This window comes from Saccostrea echinata, unplaced genomic scaffold (assembly GCF_033153115.1).
Source record: "Saccostrea echinata isolate AGI-Se365-2 ecotype Australia unplaced genomic scaffold, CSIRO_AGI_Sech_v1 ptg000009l, whole genome shotgun sequence".
Taxonomy (NCBI): domain Eukaryota; kingdom Metazoa; phylum Mollusca; class Bivalvia; order Ostreida; family Ostreidae; genus Saccostrea; species Saccostrea echinata.
In genome coordinates this window covers 49,404,046-49,419,169 of record NW_026889758.1, presented here as the reverse complement: position 1 = coordinate 49,419,169, position 15,124 = coordinate 49,404,046, and the positions used below count along the sequence as shown (strand labels likewise).

Here is a 15,124-nt window from a genome sequence, read left to right as displayed (position 1 = left end):
TATTTACAGTGATTAATTATCACAAGTAAATGGCAAAGGGGAATAACTCCTCTCAGTAGAATACAAATTAATAGAGCCCTGGCCTGGACTTGAAAACTTGACCAAATGGTCTTGATGTTCAAAAATCTGGTAAAAATACCCTTCCTTGTTCAAACTTTTACTCTTTTTGCCTCTGATATGCCCAGGTGCAGAGAAGATTTTTAAAGCATTAATGCATTTTCACTATATCATAAATAGAGCCCCGCCCTAACATCAGAACCTCTGATCCAGGGGTCATGAAATTCACAAATTTGGAAAAGACATCCTTGCTTATCATAACCATGTATTTGTTTCCATAATACCCAGGAGAAGAGAAGAAGATTTTCAAAGAAATATTGCACTTTCACTATATGATCTATATAGCCCCGCCCTAACACCAGAACCCCTGACCCAGGGGCCATGAATTTCACAATTTTGGTAGAGTTACTCTTGCTTATCATAACTATGTATTCAATTTGTTTCAATAATACCCAGGAGTAGAGAAGAAGATTTTCAAAGAAATAATGCACTTTCACTATATGATCTATATAGCCCCGCCCTAACACCAGAACCCCTGACCCTTGGGCTATGAATTTCACAATTTTGGTAGAGTCACCCTTGCTTATCATAACTATGTATTCAATTTGTTTCAATAATACCCAGGAGTAGAGAAGAAGATTTTCAAAGAAATAATGCACTTTCACTATATGATATATATAGCCCCGCCCTAACATCAGAACCCCTGACCCTGGGGCCATGAATTTCACAATTTGGTAGAGTCACCCTTGCTCAACATAACTATGTATTCAATTTGTTTCAATAATACCCAGGAGTAGAGAAGAAGATTTTCAAAGAAATAATGCACTTTCACTATATGATCTATATAGCCCCACCCTAGCACCAGAACCCCTGACCCTGGGGCCATGAATTTCACAATTTTGGTAGAGGGCTCAATGCTTATTACAATCATGCCAACAGTTTGACTGCTTGATGTCCAGGAGTAAAGAAGAAGATTTTTAAAGATTGCATTAATTTTGATGGTTTTGGCCCCACCCCTCAGGCCCCAGGGGCCACGAATTTCGAATTTCACAATTTTTGTTCCCCTTCACCCATAAATGCTATATGCCAAAATTGGTTGAAATTGGTTCACTGGTTCCAGAGAAGAAGCTGAAAATGTTCAAAAGTTTACGACCAACGGACGACGCACGACGACAGACGAAAAGAGATAGCAATAGGTCACCTGAGTGATTCAGGTGACCTAAAAATATCAATGGGTACATGTACGAGTATGATTATGGCATGTACAAAGGAGTAGACATGGTAGATGAGAAATAATTTTGGTTAGGAAAAACATTTTTCACCATGTTAAGGTCACCACCTTTTCATAAAGGGGTGGGGGTAGAGGTGGCAAATTTTGTCAAGTCAGATTATTTATTTATTTTTAGCATTCACAGGACAGAATATTTATTTCCAGTTGATCTAAGAATGATTATTTACTTTCTTTTCTTGTCCAAAATCAGAAAACCACTTAACCACATGCAAGAAGGGTGTGTGTGTGTGTGGGGGGGGGGGGGGGGGATATCACAGTGACAGTCATGGTCTGACAGGGTCATTGTTTTCCTTTATTTCTAGCAATGCCAGTGGATAAAGTTAATTTACTTAAAAATCAAGGTTAAAATATTTATTTCCTTAATCTATCAGTCCCCCCCATCAAATGATCGTCCCTATATGCTCTTAATCAGGCAGGTGGTTTTAATAAAGTACTAGTATGTGCTTAATCTCACATTTATGCACATGATCTATTTCTGACAGCTGTCTGAGGCAATTCGAACTACCTGTTTGTTCGGTAGCTCTAGCTTAATTACAATAAACTGACAGCTGATTCAAGAGACATTATCTGAATGATGCCAGTCATTTACATGTACATCAATGTTTAGTCTTTACTTACCGCTTATAGCCTAGCTAACGTTGGACTTTCTGTCTTCCACTTTGTTTACATGATCGAACAGCGCACATGGCCTTTTCACGTGACGATCTCCCTCGCATCGACGCTTGTTTTCCGTCACGCTTCAAATAATATTTCTCCACGCTTCAAATAATATTTCTCCACGCTCAAGATAATATTTCCTTCACGCTTCAAATAATGTGTGCAGTCACAATTATAATCGCGTCTCAACATAATTATTGTTTCAACAGGAGGACAGAGTTTTCGTTCCTGTCACTAGAAAAGAAGTTATCTTTCCTGTTGAAAAATAAAAATAATTGCGAACAAGGGCGCACATCATTATTATTGTTGCAAAGATTATAACGTCGACTTGGTACATTATAATTTTTAAGCGTGTACATTTTTATTTATTTTCAGTCAGTACATTATTGTTACAGGAGGTGAAGTCTTATAAATTGTTGAAGCAAGAATAATTATAATCTTGGTGCAAAATAAAAATTATGTGTACGAATCGACTGACAAGATTATAATTTGGAGGTGTATAAAAATAATGTCTCCGTACTAACTGAAAAGATTATAATTGTAAAGTGAGAATAATTATTATAATGTAGGGGCAAAATAAAAATAATGAGTACACATGGACGGACAAGATTATAATTGTTGTAGGAAAATAATAATGTAAAAATAAAAAAAAAAAAATAAAAAAAAAAAAAAAGATTTTTATTTTGGGATGAGATAATTATTTTTGGTATAATTATATAGGAAAAAATAATAATAATGTGGGGGTACCCTACGGCTTTCCATAGAAATGCATATAATCAATATATTAAACATACGTGTTCTTTGTTTTGAAATAAGCAAATAACATGTATTTTTATCACAAGCTCATGCAACTAAATCATATATTTAGGGAATAACTGTCTTATTTTTTGGATTCATGATGTGATCAATCGAGTGGCTTGCGTGATAATTTGCATAAACGCCGAAGGCGTTTATGCATAAAATTATCACGCAAGCCAATCGATTGATCATCGTCATGAATCCAAAAAATAAGACAGTTATTCCTTATATTTACATGCTCCTGATTCTGCAAATTCCCGTGCTAATAGCCCCGCTTCTGTCTCTATTTGTCCCGCCCCGCACGTGATTTTTTTTAACCGCGCCTATCGATGAACCAGTAGATTTATGTAGAATTAAGTATTTTTACAGTTTGTAATTTTATCGCGGACAAATACATTGGAAATGTAAATATATATATATATATATATATATATATATATATATATATATATATATATATATATATATATATATATATATATATATATATATATAATTATAGATAGATAGATAGATACATAGATATATCCAATGAAAAATTCAAGAATCACAAGACTCGAATAATCATTTTAACTGTAAGCGCTTTCTGCCTTTAAATGGCTCTTCAGACAGATTTTTTAACTGTCTGAAGAACCATTAAAATGCAGAAAGCGCTTACAGTTAAAATGATTATTCGAGTCTTGTGATTCTTGATTTTTTTTCATTGGATATATCAATATTTTACTGTACCAAAAATTGGATTTTTCTTGAAGTATATATATATATATATATATATATATATATATATATATATATATATATATATATATATATATATATATATATATATATATACATATATACATATATATATATATAATCATAAAAGAAAAAAGAAAATGCACAGTTGACAAATTTCATTTAACACAAAAAGTATGTTCACCTGAAGAAGGATTGTTAAATCCAGAAAGCACTTGTGTTAAATGAAATTTGGAAACTGTGCATTTTCTTTTTCTTTTATGATTATTTTTACTGTGTGACATCATCTTTTAACTACTTTTGAATTTTATATATATATATATATATATATATATATATATATATATATATATATATATATATATATATATATATATATATATATATATATATATATATATATATATATATATATATTATGGAAAGCCGTAGGGTACCCCCACATTATTATTATTTTTTCCTATATAATTATACCAAAAATAATTATCTCATCCCAAAATAAAATCTTTTTTTTTTTTTTTTTTTTTTTACATTATTATTTTCCCACAACAATTATAATCTTGTCCGTCCATGTGTACTCATTATTTTTATTTTGCCCCTACATTATAATAATTATTCTCACTTTACAATTATGATCTTTTCAGTTAGTACGGAGGCATTATTTTTATACACCTCCAAATTATAATCTTGTCAGTCGATTCGTACACATAATTTTTATTTTGCACCAAGATTATAATTATTCTTGCTTCAACAATTTATAAGACTTCACCTCCTGTAACAATAATGTACTGACTGAAAATAAATAAAAATTTACACGCTTAAAAATTATAATGTACCAAGTCGACGTTATAATCTTTGCAACAATGATGTGCGCCCTTGTTCGCAATTATTTTTATTTTTCAACAGGAAAGATAACTTCTTTTCTAGTGACAGGAACGAAAACTCTGTCCTCCTGTTGAAACAATAATTATGTTGAGACGCGATTATAATTGTGACTGCACACATTATTTGAAGCGTGAAGGAAATATTATCTTGAGCGTGGAGAAATATTATTTCAAGCGTGGAGAAATATTATTTGAAGCGTGACGGAAAACAAGCGTCGATGCGAGGGGATCGTCACGTGAAAAGGCCATGTGCGCTGTTCGATCATGTAAACAAAGTGGAAGACAGAAAGTCCAACGTTAGCTAGGCTATAAGCGGTAAGTAAAGACTAATCATTAATGTACATGTAAGTGACTGGCATCATTCAGATAAGTCTCTTGAATCAGCTGTCAATATATTGTAATTAAGCTAGAGCTACCGAACAAACAGGTAGTTCGAATTGCCTCAGACAGCTGTCAGAAATAGACCATACGCATAAATGTGAGATTAAGCACATACTAGTACTTAATTAAAACCACCTGCCTGATTAAGAGCATTTAGGGACGATCATTTGATTGGGGGGGGGGGGCTGATAGATTATGGAAATAAATATTTTAACCTTGATTTTTAAGTAAATTAACTTCATCCACTGGCATTGCTAGAAATAAAGGAAAACAATGACCCTGTCAGACCATGACTATCACTGTGATCTCATCCCCCCCCCCCCCCCCACACACCCTTCTTGCATGTGGTTTTAAGTGGTTTTCTGATTTTGGACAAGAAAAGAAAGTAAATAATCATTCTTAGATCAACTGGAAATAAATATTCTGTCCTGTGAAGGCTAAAAATAAATAAATAATCTGACTTGACAAAATTTGCCACCTCTACCCCCACCCCTTTATGAAAAGGTGGTGACCTTAACATGGTGAAAAATGTTTTTCCTAACCAAAATTATTTCTCATCTACCATGTCTACTCCTTTGTACATGACATAATCATACTCGTACATGTACCCAATGATATTTTTTAGATTTTGCATACAGTTTGTCATTCTGCTACAGATTCAAAGAGAACTCAGATAGGAAATGGAACTATTGAACAATAAATTCTGCCTGGAAGCAAGAATTGGGGAATACAGTGCAAGGGATACCCGATGCTCTATTTCAAAAGTTATTGGTAAGGTGACTAAGTCCTTGATAAATATCATTAAAAAATATAGCCTTTGTTAACAATAGACAACTTTAGCATTTTCCAAAAAGTATTTCTCTTTGTGGTGTCAATCTGGGTTCAGCTGGAATGAAGGACTGTTCTCCCTTTAAGCCAATTAAAAAATTATATTGTGTTTGTTTCTGGTAACATGCCAAAAATATTAGGGAAGGTAGGTAAGCGATAACCTTTTTCTTTTACTTTGCTTTTTATTAGCTCACCTGAGCCAAAGGCTGAAGTGAGCTTTACTGATCACATTTTGTCTAGTGTCCATCTGTCTGTAAACTTTTCACATTTTTTACTTCTTCTCAAGAACCACTTGACCTATTTCAAACAAACTTAACAACAAAGTATCCTTGGGTAAAGGGGGTTCAAGTTTGTTCAAATAAAAGTCACACTTCCTTCCAAAGGGAGATAATTACAAATAAATTTAGTGAAAAATTAATATCATCTTTTAAAAATCTTCTTCTCAAAAACCAGTGGGCCAGGAAAGATGAAACTTTTGTGGAAAAATCCTCAGGTAGTGTAGATTCAAGTTTATTTAAATCAGGGGTAGGGTGGAGCTTTAATGGATTATCAAAGTTTTACATAGGAATATATAGGGAAAATTTAAAAAATCTTCTCAAGAACAGCAAAGCCATGATTAGTCATATTTATATGGAAGTTTCTTCAGATAGTGTAGATTCAAGTTTGTTCAAATCAATATAGCTTGGGGAAGGTTGGGGCCACAATGAAAGTTAAAACTTATAGGAAAATAATCTTTAAAAATCTTTGAAAGCCACAATTAGTCAAATAAATATGGAAGTTTCCTCAGTAAGTGTAAATTCCAGTTTCTTCAAATCATGCCCCACCACTTTAGGGGTAGGTTGGGACCACTAATATGTATTTAAACTTTTCAATACTGAACTGATTTCTGCTTTTTTTCTCCTAGCCACAGTGCTCGGGTGAGATATGTGGCCCTTAGGGCTCTTATTTTGAAAGCATCAGTCAATTATTCAGTATGCCGCTGGTTTTTTTTTTTTTTTTTTTTTTTGGTTTTTTGGGGGTCATAGTCATATATAAATAGTTAAATACACATATGAATAAAATGTACACAACAAAACAATTGTACTCATTAAAACACTTGGATAGACATGTTTTAAAAGTATCATGGGGGACATCCTTGCAATGCCAGGGGTCCTGAGTCAATACATTGCCTGGGACTCCTGGCTAATTTCATGTGATATTTTAGGTCTCGCTTCTGTCATTGAGAAGCACCAATCAAACTGAAGCTTTCAGAAATATTTAGATATGATAATATAAACAGGAAGAATCACCTGTTACAAGTTGTTTATCATAGAATATTGCTTAATGTGATTGGTTGAGAGATGAGAAAAACAATCGATTTGAAAATTCCCCTAAAGTTAATGCTACAGTCAGCCCATGATATAATGAATGAAATTGACCAGGGGTCCCATGCAATGTATTGACTCAGGGCCCCTTGGCATTGCAAGGATGGGGGGGGGTGTAGCCAGGACAAGTCACTTCAGATGCATGACACTCCTAACCATTTTACAAGGGTCTGTTTTTCCTAGGGGGTCAAAGACCTTCTTTTTTTTTTTTGCTTATTTTCTTAGGCATTTAATATTTTTGTAAATTCCTTGTGGGTCTCCTGTAGATCTATGCTGACTGTATGCATAGCATAGCATGAATATAATTATGTACTATTTAATGTAAAATGTTCAGGGCATAATTATTAATAGTGTTATTGGTTTTGTATTCATCACTCATATGACAGAATGTCTTTTGGCAGTTTGCCTTATATTATTCATCATATTGCGTACATGAATAAAAGATAGAAGAAACAAATTTAAAGCTGAACTCCGTTGACCACAAAAAAAAAGGACTTGTGACAAATGAAATAAAATGTAGATCATAGATGCTTTAATTCTCAAATCCATCAGCCTGGCTTGATTTTCTTGAACTTGGGTCTCTTTTTCTGTTTTGACCTGGAAGTTCATCTGATCCAATATGGTTCAAGAGAGCTTTTCTGATCCCTTAAGGACATATGCAACGTAGTTTGAACTCTATTGTCGTTTTCCTTGGAGTTGAAGAGTTCCAATACTAAAAGGAACTGTGTGCTAAATTTTAATGTCTATATATTCTGTTGTACACTTCTTCTTAAACAAGTTTGGATAAACAAAACATCTAGAATATATGTTTAGTAATTTTCGTATATTTTTCTTTGAATATTATACGAGAATTTTGCATCAATTGGTGTCTTTTCAAAACCCTTGGTATTATTAAATAAAAATACTCCACCAAAGGAATTGTCAAATAAATTGCACCTTGAATTTTACAATGAAGTCTATGGGGAGCGCAGGTTTTATTAAGATATTGTAAGAAGTAATTTGAATTTCATGTAGAGCTCTTGGTGAAAATATGCATAAACTCTCTCTTTATTAAAATATGAAATAAAATGAATCATTTGCCACAGATATTTTGATAAAATTAAATTTTTGGGTTTTTAGTCAAGGGCAGATAACTCTTTAAAAAATGTTAAAGTGCAAAATGACCAGCTTCTTTCATGTTATCAGTCATGTGAATTTGGTTCATTTCCCTTTCATCGTTATCTAGCAATACATTTTTAACTAGTTTAAAATGATTCAAAACAGTTCAAAATCCATTCAGTATACACTGAATACCTTAATATCAGACTTTCTCAGCAGAACTACTGGACCAGTTTTAACTAAACCTGGCACAAATCCTCTTTGTTCTAATGAAGGGGGAAATTTATTTTCAATGAGGAGAAAGCTAAAAAGTAATAAAATTTAAGTAAACAATAAATCTATTCATTTTGGCATGAAGACCATTGCTTTCACTAGTAGGATGCTTCCTTTTCTGACTAGTTATCATGAAAAAAATTGGCAGGAAAAAATTTCTCCATCTCAGGTTTCCCTTGATTATGCATGGTAATTATAAAAACTCTAACTGTGTTTCAAACTTTATATTTCAGGGAATTTGTGATAGAAGATTGTGCAGATCTGGACAAAAATTCAATGTGAATAACTCTCAAGAAAGAACAGTCTTGGCAAATTTCAGAGAATTTTTGATGGAAGAATGTGTGTTGTTCCTGAACATTTTGTACATGAAATTTGTCCTTTTGACATCATTTGACACTAATTTGAAGTGATGCATTTTTGATAAATTTGTACATGTATATGAAATACTCCATTTAAAGTGCCACATCTGTGTCTCAGGTTACTGCTCTAAACTGGGATCTGCATGAGTGAACAAACTTGAATTTCTGCATTTATATTGATTGCATTTATGAAATTTGTATTTATATTTACCAAAGTACCAAAGAATGTATTAAAATTATATGAAAATGGATGATTTGTGATGATTTTTAGCTCACCTGAGCCAAAGGCTCAAGTGAGCTTTTCTGATCAAAATTTGTCCGTTGTCTGTCGTCGTTGTTGTCGTTGTCGGTGTTGGCGTTGTTGTTGTTGTTGTAAACTTTTCACATTTTCATCTTCTTCTCAAGAACCACTGGGCCAAATTCAACCAAACTTGCCACAAAGTATTCTTGGGTGAAGGGGATTCAAGTTTGTTCAAATGAAGGGCCACGCCCTCTTTCAAGGGGAAATAATTAGGAATTAGTGAAAAAATAATGGCATCATTTAAAAATCTTCTGAAGAACCACTGGGCCAGGAAAGATGAAACTTATGTGGAAACATCCTCAGGTAGTGTAGATTCAAGTTTGTTTAAATCATGACCCCCGGGGTTAGGGTGGGGCCACAATGAGGGATCAAAGTTTTACATAGAAATATATAGGAAAATATCTTTAAAAATCTTCTTCTTAAGAACAGCAAAGCCATGATTGGTCATATTTATATGGAAGCATCCTCAGGTAGTGTAGATTTAAGTTTGTTCAAATCATTACCCCTGGGGGTAGGATGAGGCCACAATGGGGGGATCAAAGTTTTACATAGAAATATATAGGAAAATATCTTTAAAAATCTTCTTCTTAAGAACAGCAAAGCCATGATTGGTCATATTTATATGGAAGCATCCTCAGGTAGTGTAGATTCAAGTTTGTTCAAATCATGACCCCCGGGGGTAGGGTGGGGCCACAATGGGGGGATCAAAGTTTTACATAGAAATATATAGGAAAATATCCTTAAAAAACTTCTTCTTAAGAACAGCAAAGCCATGATTGGTCATATTTATATGGAAGCATCCTCAGGTAGTGTAGATTCAAGTTTGTTCAAATCATGACCCCCGGGGGTAGGGTGGGGCCACAATGGGGGGGTCCAAGTTTTTCATAAGAGTATATAGAAAAAAACTTTAAAAATCTTCTTCTGAAGATAAGCAAAGGCATGATTGGTCATCATCTTCGCTAGCCAAGGGTTTCTGATACGCTACTCTCCTCATAAACCCTTGGCATACGGTGCTGACAAAAGACGGGATTGTTTTTGTCACGTGACCGTGATTCTTCCCAGGTACGCACAGATTGCGTCATCGACAGAAATAAAAAGCGTATTTAAAAAAATTTAGTTTTTAAAGAATAATTAACAAGAAGGTATCGAGTTTATGTTAATTTGTTATTTAAACATGTAAAAATGCAAATCTACATCTTCAGTATAGATTCTTAATCACATATTTTGCACGTAGCTTTAGATATTGGATGACACCATATAGCTATTCATAGAATGGCATGTTACCTTACGGATCATTGTTTACTTGCGTTTTACATTACCGATATTAAAGAGTCAAGATATATCCCGAACGCAAATATCGTCATTTACAAAAAACAATTGCTGATTGGTCGAACGATGTCGATCAACTCCAATCACAACTTGAGAAAAAAATCCCAACTTTTTTTAACACCGTATGCCAAGGGCTTATGAGGAGAGTAGCGTATCAGAAACCCTTGGCTAGCGAAGATGGATTGGTCATATTTATATGGAAGCATCCTCAGGTAGTGTAGATTCAAGTTTGTTCAAATCATGACCCCCGGAGCTAAGGTGGGGCCACAATGGGTGATCAAAGTTTACAGAGGAATATATAGGAAAAAATCTTTCTCTCAGGAACAGAAAAGCCATGATTAGTCAAATTGATATGGAAGCATCTTTGGGTAGTATAAAATGAAATTTGTTCAAATGAGCACCCCGGGGGTAGGGTGGGGCCACAATGGGGGGATCAAATTTTGACAAATGAATATATGGGAAAAAATCTTCTGCTCAAGAACAGCAAAGTTATTTGTTATATTGGTATGAAAGCATTGTCAGGTAGTTTAAAATCCCCCCTCCCCCCCTCTCTCCCCCGTTAACTTTTCAATACTTCAGAACTGATTTTTGCTTTTTTTCCTAGCCAGTGTGCTCAGGTGAGCGATGTGGCCCATGGGCCTCTTGTTTATGGTATTTTCTTGGATCTGAATGTCAAACATATAAAGGAAGGCATGTTGGAAAAGCTGGATTGACTTCTTGGAGCTCTGCCATATGTACATGCGATAATGGCATTTTTATGTATGTATATGGCAGCTTATGGTGAAGGTCGAAGTTTTTCAAATTCATGTCAAACTCCAAGGTCAAGGTCAAGAGATCACAAATATTATTAACCAAAGACAGGTCTTGTCTCAAGAAATGTGCCAGTAAAATATGAAAGCCCTAGCACTTACCTTTGAAAAGTTATGGTGAAGATTAGAGTTTTTCAAAAGTCAAACAACAAGTTCAAGGTCAAAATTAATGGTGGTCATGGGAAGGTCTTGTCATAAGAAATATGAAGCCCTAGCCCCAAATGTTCAGAAATTATTGCCAAGGTAAAAGTTTGGTAAAATTTTGCAAAAATGGGTTAAACTCAAAGGTCAAATATGTTGGTACCCAAAAAAAGGTTTTGTCACAAAGAAAACACATGTGAAAAATGAAATCCATAGCTCCAACAAAACAAAAGTTATGGGCAAAGTTAAGTTTGGGGGACATACATACAGATAGACAGGGCAAAAACTATAAACCCCCGAATCATCTTTGATTAGGGGGGCATAAACAATACTAGCTAATGTATTATACAGATTTGTTCGCACTGTACAGGAACCAAATGATGGCCATAATATGGGGTCAAAACTGAAAAAAGGTAAAAATTAGGAAAATTATGCAATTTTTTTCCACAATTTTTTTTTTACATAAGTATCAAAAACAAAGAGAAAAATTTTATATAGTGTATATGTGTCTGATAATCCATAAATACATGCACACATTTTAATGTAAAAATGACAATTATGCAGTACCTCATGCTTGACCATGAGAAGAAATTCACACTCAAATTTAGTATTCAAAAAAAAAAAAAAAAAAAATTACATGTAAATGTAATGTGAAGCAGTCACCCATTCAAGGGTTAAACAGGCTCGACATTGCTTAACTTGTCTAATATAGAGGGAGATTTTACCTCATCACTAGAAAAGCTAGCTCACTAGCGACGCAGTACAAGTTCCCTATATACTGTCTGATACACTGGTACATATTTCCTAAAAATATAAGCGCATAACAAAACTAAAGAAATTTGTTTATTATATTTTTTCAGTCTGACATAAACCTTTTTTTTTCTTAGATCAATCTCAATCCACACAAGAGAGAAATGAAATATCTCTGAATTTCAGTAACATATCAGTGTACTGTTTGTGCATGTACATGTGGGATTTCATCTGCTATTGCATCTGTACATATTCTGTATTGGTAATCTTGAAATGCTTAAAGATTGATGTCATGGATTCTCAAATTAGATAAATCATCTAGTCTAAAACTTATAGGCTCAGTGTAAAAGATCTAGTAGTACAGAATTAAGTGATAGCAATACGTCTGGCAGTCTATAAATCCATCCGAATTTAAATAGATTTTTCTCCTTCTTCAGATCCTTTTCTTTCAAACAAAACATTTTTCAAAATTGGTTATGACGTCATCCATAGGCATTACTGAAATATAACAATACTATTACATCACTTGATTGTTGATCAATGAAAAGGACACATAACAAGAGGCCCATGGGCCATAATGCTCACCTTAGACACCTAATAATGCTCACCTTAGTCACCTTGTTCCTGGCTGAAGAATTTTTTAAAAAAAGTCCTTTATACCAATGAAAAATTACCTAATATTGTGGCCTCACCTTAGCCTAAAGGTTTGTAATTAAAAATTTACTTGAACCCCATAACATGTTCTTGTGTCCTTCCATCACACTTTGAACTTTTATATGCTGATACATACTGATGAGAGCTACTCAATATTTTTTGACCTTGACCTTTCCTTTGAACCACCTCACTTTTCTTAAATTAGAGTGTTTAGCTCAGTTTCAAGAGCTATTTAAGATATTTTTATCAAATCTTATATGCTGATACATATTGATGGGACCCATTTAAGTTCATCAACATATTTTTGATTTGACCTTTTCCCTGACCTTGACCTCATTTTTCTTAGATTAGTAAGTAGCTCAGTAGCTCTATTCAAGAGATCTGGATCAATCTTCATATGCTTATACATATTGATAACAGCTATTCAGTTGCATAAATTTTGTTGATCTTGACTTCTCTCAATTTTGTGTTAATTGCTAAGCTCAATTTTAAAGAAAAAATTGTGATTTTTTATTCAAACTTCATATGCTGATACATTTTGAAGAGTGTTATTGAACTGCAACATAAAATTTTTGACCAGGACTTTTCCTTGGACCTTGATATCACTTTTTTCTTAAATAACTATATGCATGTAACACAGTTTCAGCAAAACAATTCAATATGCTTTTATGTAAGCTTATGCACTGATGCAAAATTTGTTCATTTGAAAAAAATTAAATCCTTTCCACCAAATATTGTCTAGTGACAAATTTGGTTGAATTCTGGAAAAAACAAATGACTCAACATTTATGAATGATAGACAGATGCCAGACACTCTTTAATCAGAAATGTTCACTTTAGCCTTGGGCTCAGTGAGCTTAAATGTAGAGTATTTAATAATAATTATAAAGTAGATGTCTTTTTCAATATATTAAGAATGTAAATATAACAAGAAGTCTGTGAGCCAATGCTCACTAATAATACCCCCGCTCTGATGTGAATACACAAGTTCAATTATGGACAAACACAGTGATAATCAGGAAATTGACATTGGATTAGTAGAAAAGGAATCCCAACATATGACATGCCTAAACAAACATTGTGTTAAGATTTCAAGCACCTGCGATGAGTAGTTGCTGAGAAAACTGCGACCAAAATTTGTTATGTATGGCACGGACAGACGCACGGATAAACAGGAAGTTGACATTGAATTCATACAAAAATGAATCCCACCATATGGCATACCTAAACAAAGATTGTGCTAAAATTTCAAGCATCTGCGATGAGTAGTTGCTGAGAAAACTACGACCAAAATTTGTTACGGACAGACAGACAGAGGGACAGAGGGACAGACAGACAGACACACAAGGGTAAAACAGTATACCCCCTCTCCTTCGGAGCGGGGGTATAAATATAGCACCTACTATATTATCCACATCCTAAAATTTATATATTCTGCAGCATGTTTTTTTTTTAAATTGTACTGCAGAATATATCATAATTTTTAAAAATTCTGAATGTAAAAATGTGCAATTACTCTTTAGATTTTCTTAATCCCCCCACCCCCCCCACCCCCCCCCCACCCCTCCCTGGCTAAATCTGCCACTGTGATAAATAAATCAATTCCTAATTCTTTTGAACACTGAATGTCCTTTTTACCTCTGTGCCATCCATAATTCTTTGAATGTAAAATCCTTTTCTTTCTTTACAACACTGTTTTCTTTTTTTTTTTTAAACCTGTATACTTCTATAAATCAAGATTCTTTGTAGCTCCTAAAATAAAATGTGCAAATTATTTTTTAAACAAGAGGCCCATGGCACACATTTCTCACCCGAGCACTTTGGCTAGGAAAAATTGGAAATCAGTTCAGTATTGAAAAGTTTTAAATATATGAGTGGTCACAACTTATGGGGGCATGATTTGAACATACTTGAATCTACACTAAATGAGTATTCCATATTTATTTGACTCATCATGGCTTAAGAAGATTTTTAAAGATTATTTTGTCATAAGTTTTATCATCTATTGGGCCACTCCCTACCCCCATGAGTCCTGATTTAAACAAACTTGAATCTATACTTTAAGAGAATGCTAAATATATAAATATGACTAATCATGGCTTTGCTGTTCTTGAGAAGATTTTTTAAATTTTCTCTATGTATTCCTATGTAAAATTTTGATAATCCATTATAGCCCCATCCTACCCTTGGGGGTCATGATTTAAACAAACTTGAATCTACACTACCTGAGGATCTTTCCACAAAAGTTTCATCTTTCCTGGCCCACAGATTTTTGAGAAGAAGATTTTTAAAAGATGACATTAATTTTTCACTAAATTAATTTGTAATTATCTCCCCTTGGAAGGAAGTGTGGCTTTTATTTGAACAAACTTGAACCCCCTTTACCTCAGGGTTGTTAAGTTTGGTCGAAAA

At 33.7% G+C, this 15,124-nt stretch overlaps 1 protein-coding gene and 1 long non-coding RNA gene across 2 annotated transcripts in view; one reads left to right on the top strand and one right to left on the bottom strand.

Moving 5' to 3' along the window:
- The window catches only part of LOC133183001 (solute carrier organic anion transporter family member 4A1-like), a 55,299-nt gene that overhangs the window by 24,310 nt on the left and 15,865 nt on the right, over positions 1 to 15,124 (bottom strand). The window lies entirely within an intron of this gene.
- LOC133183885 (uncharacterized) lies at positions 4,711 to 8,979 on the top strand. The gene is made up of 3 exons (XR_009720761.1): positions 4,711 to 4,740; positions 5,463 to 5,577; positions 8,603 to 8,979. It is a non-coding gene; the product is annotated as an uncharacterized LOC133183885 (long non-coding RNA).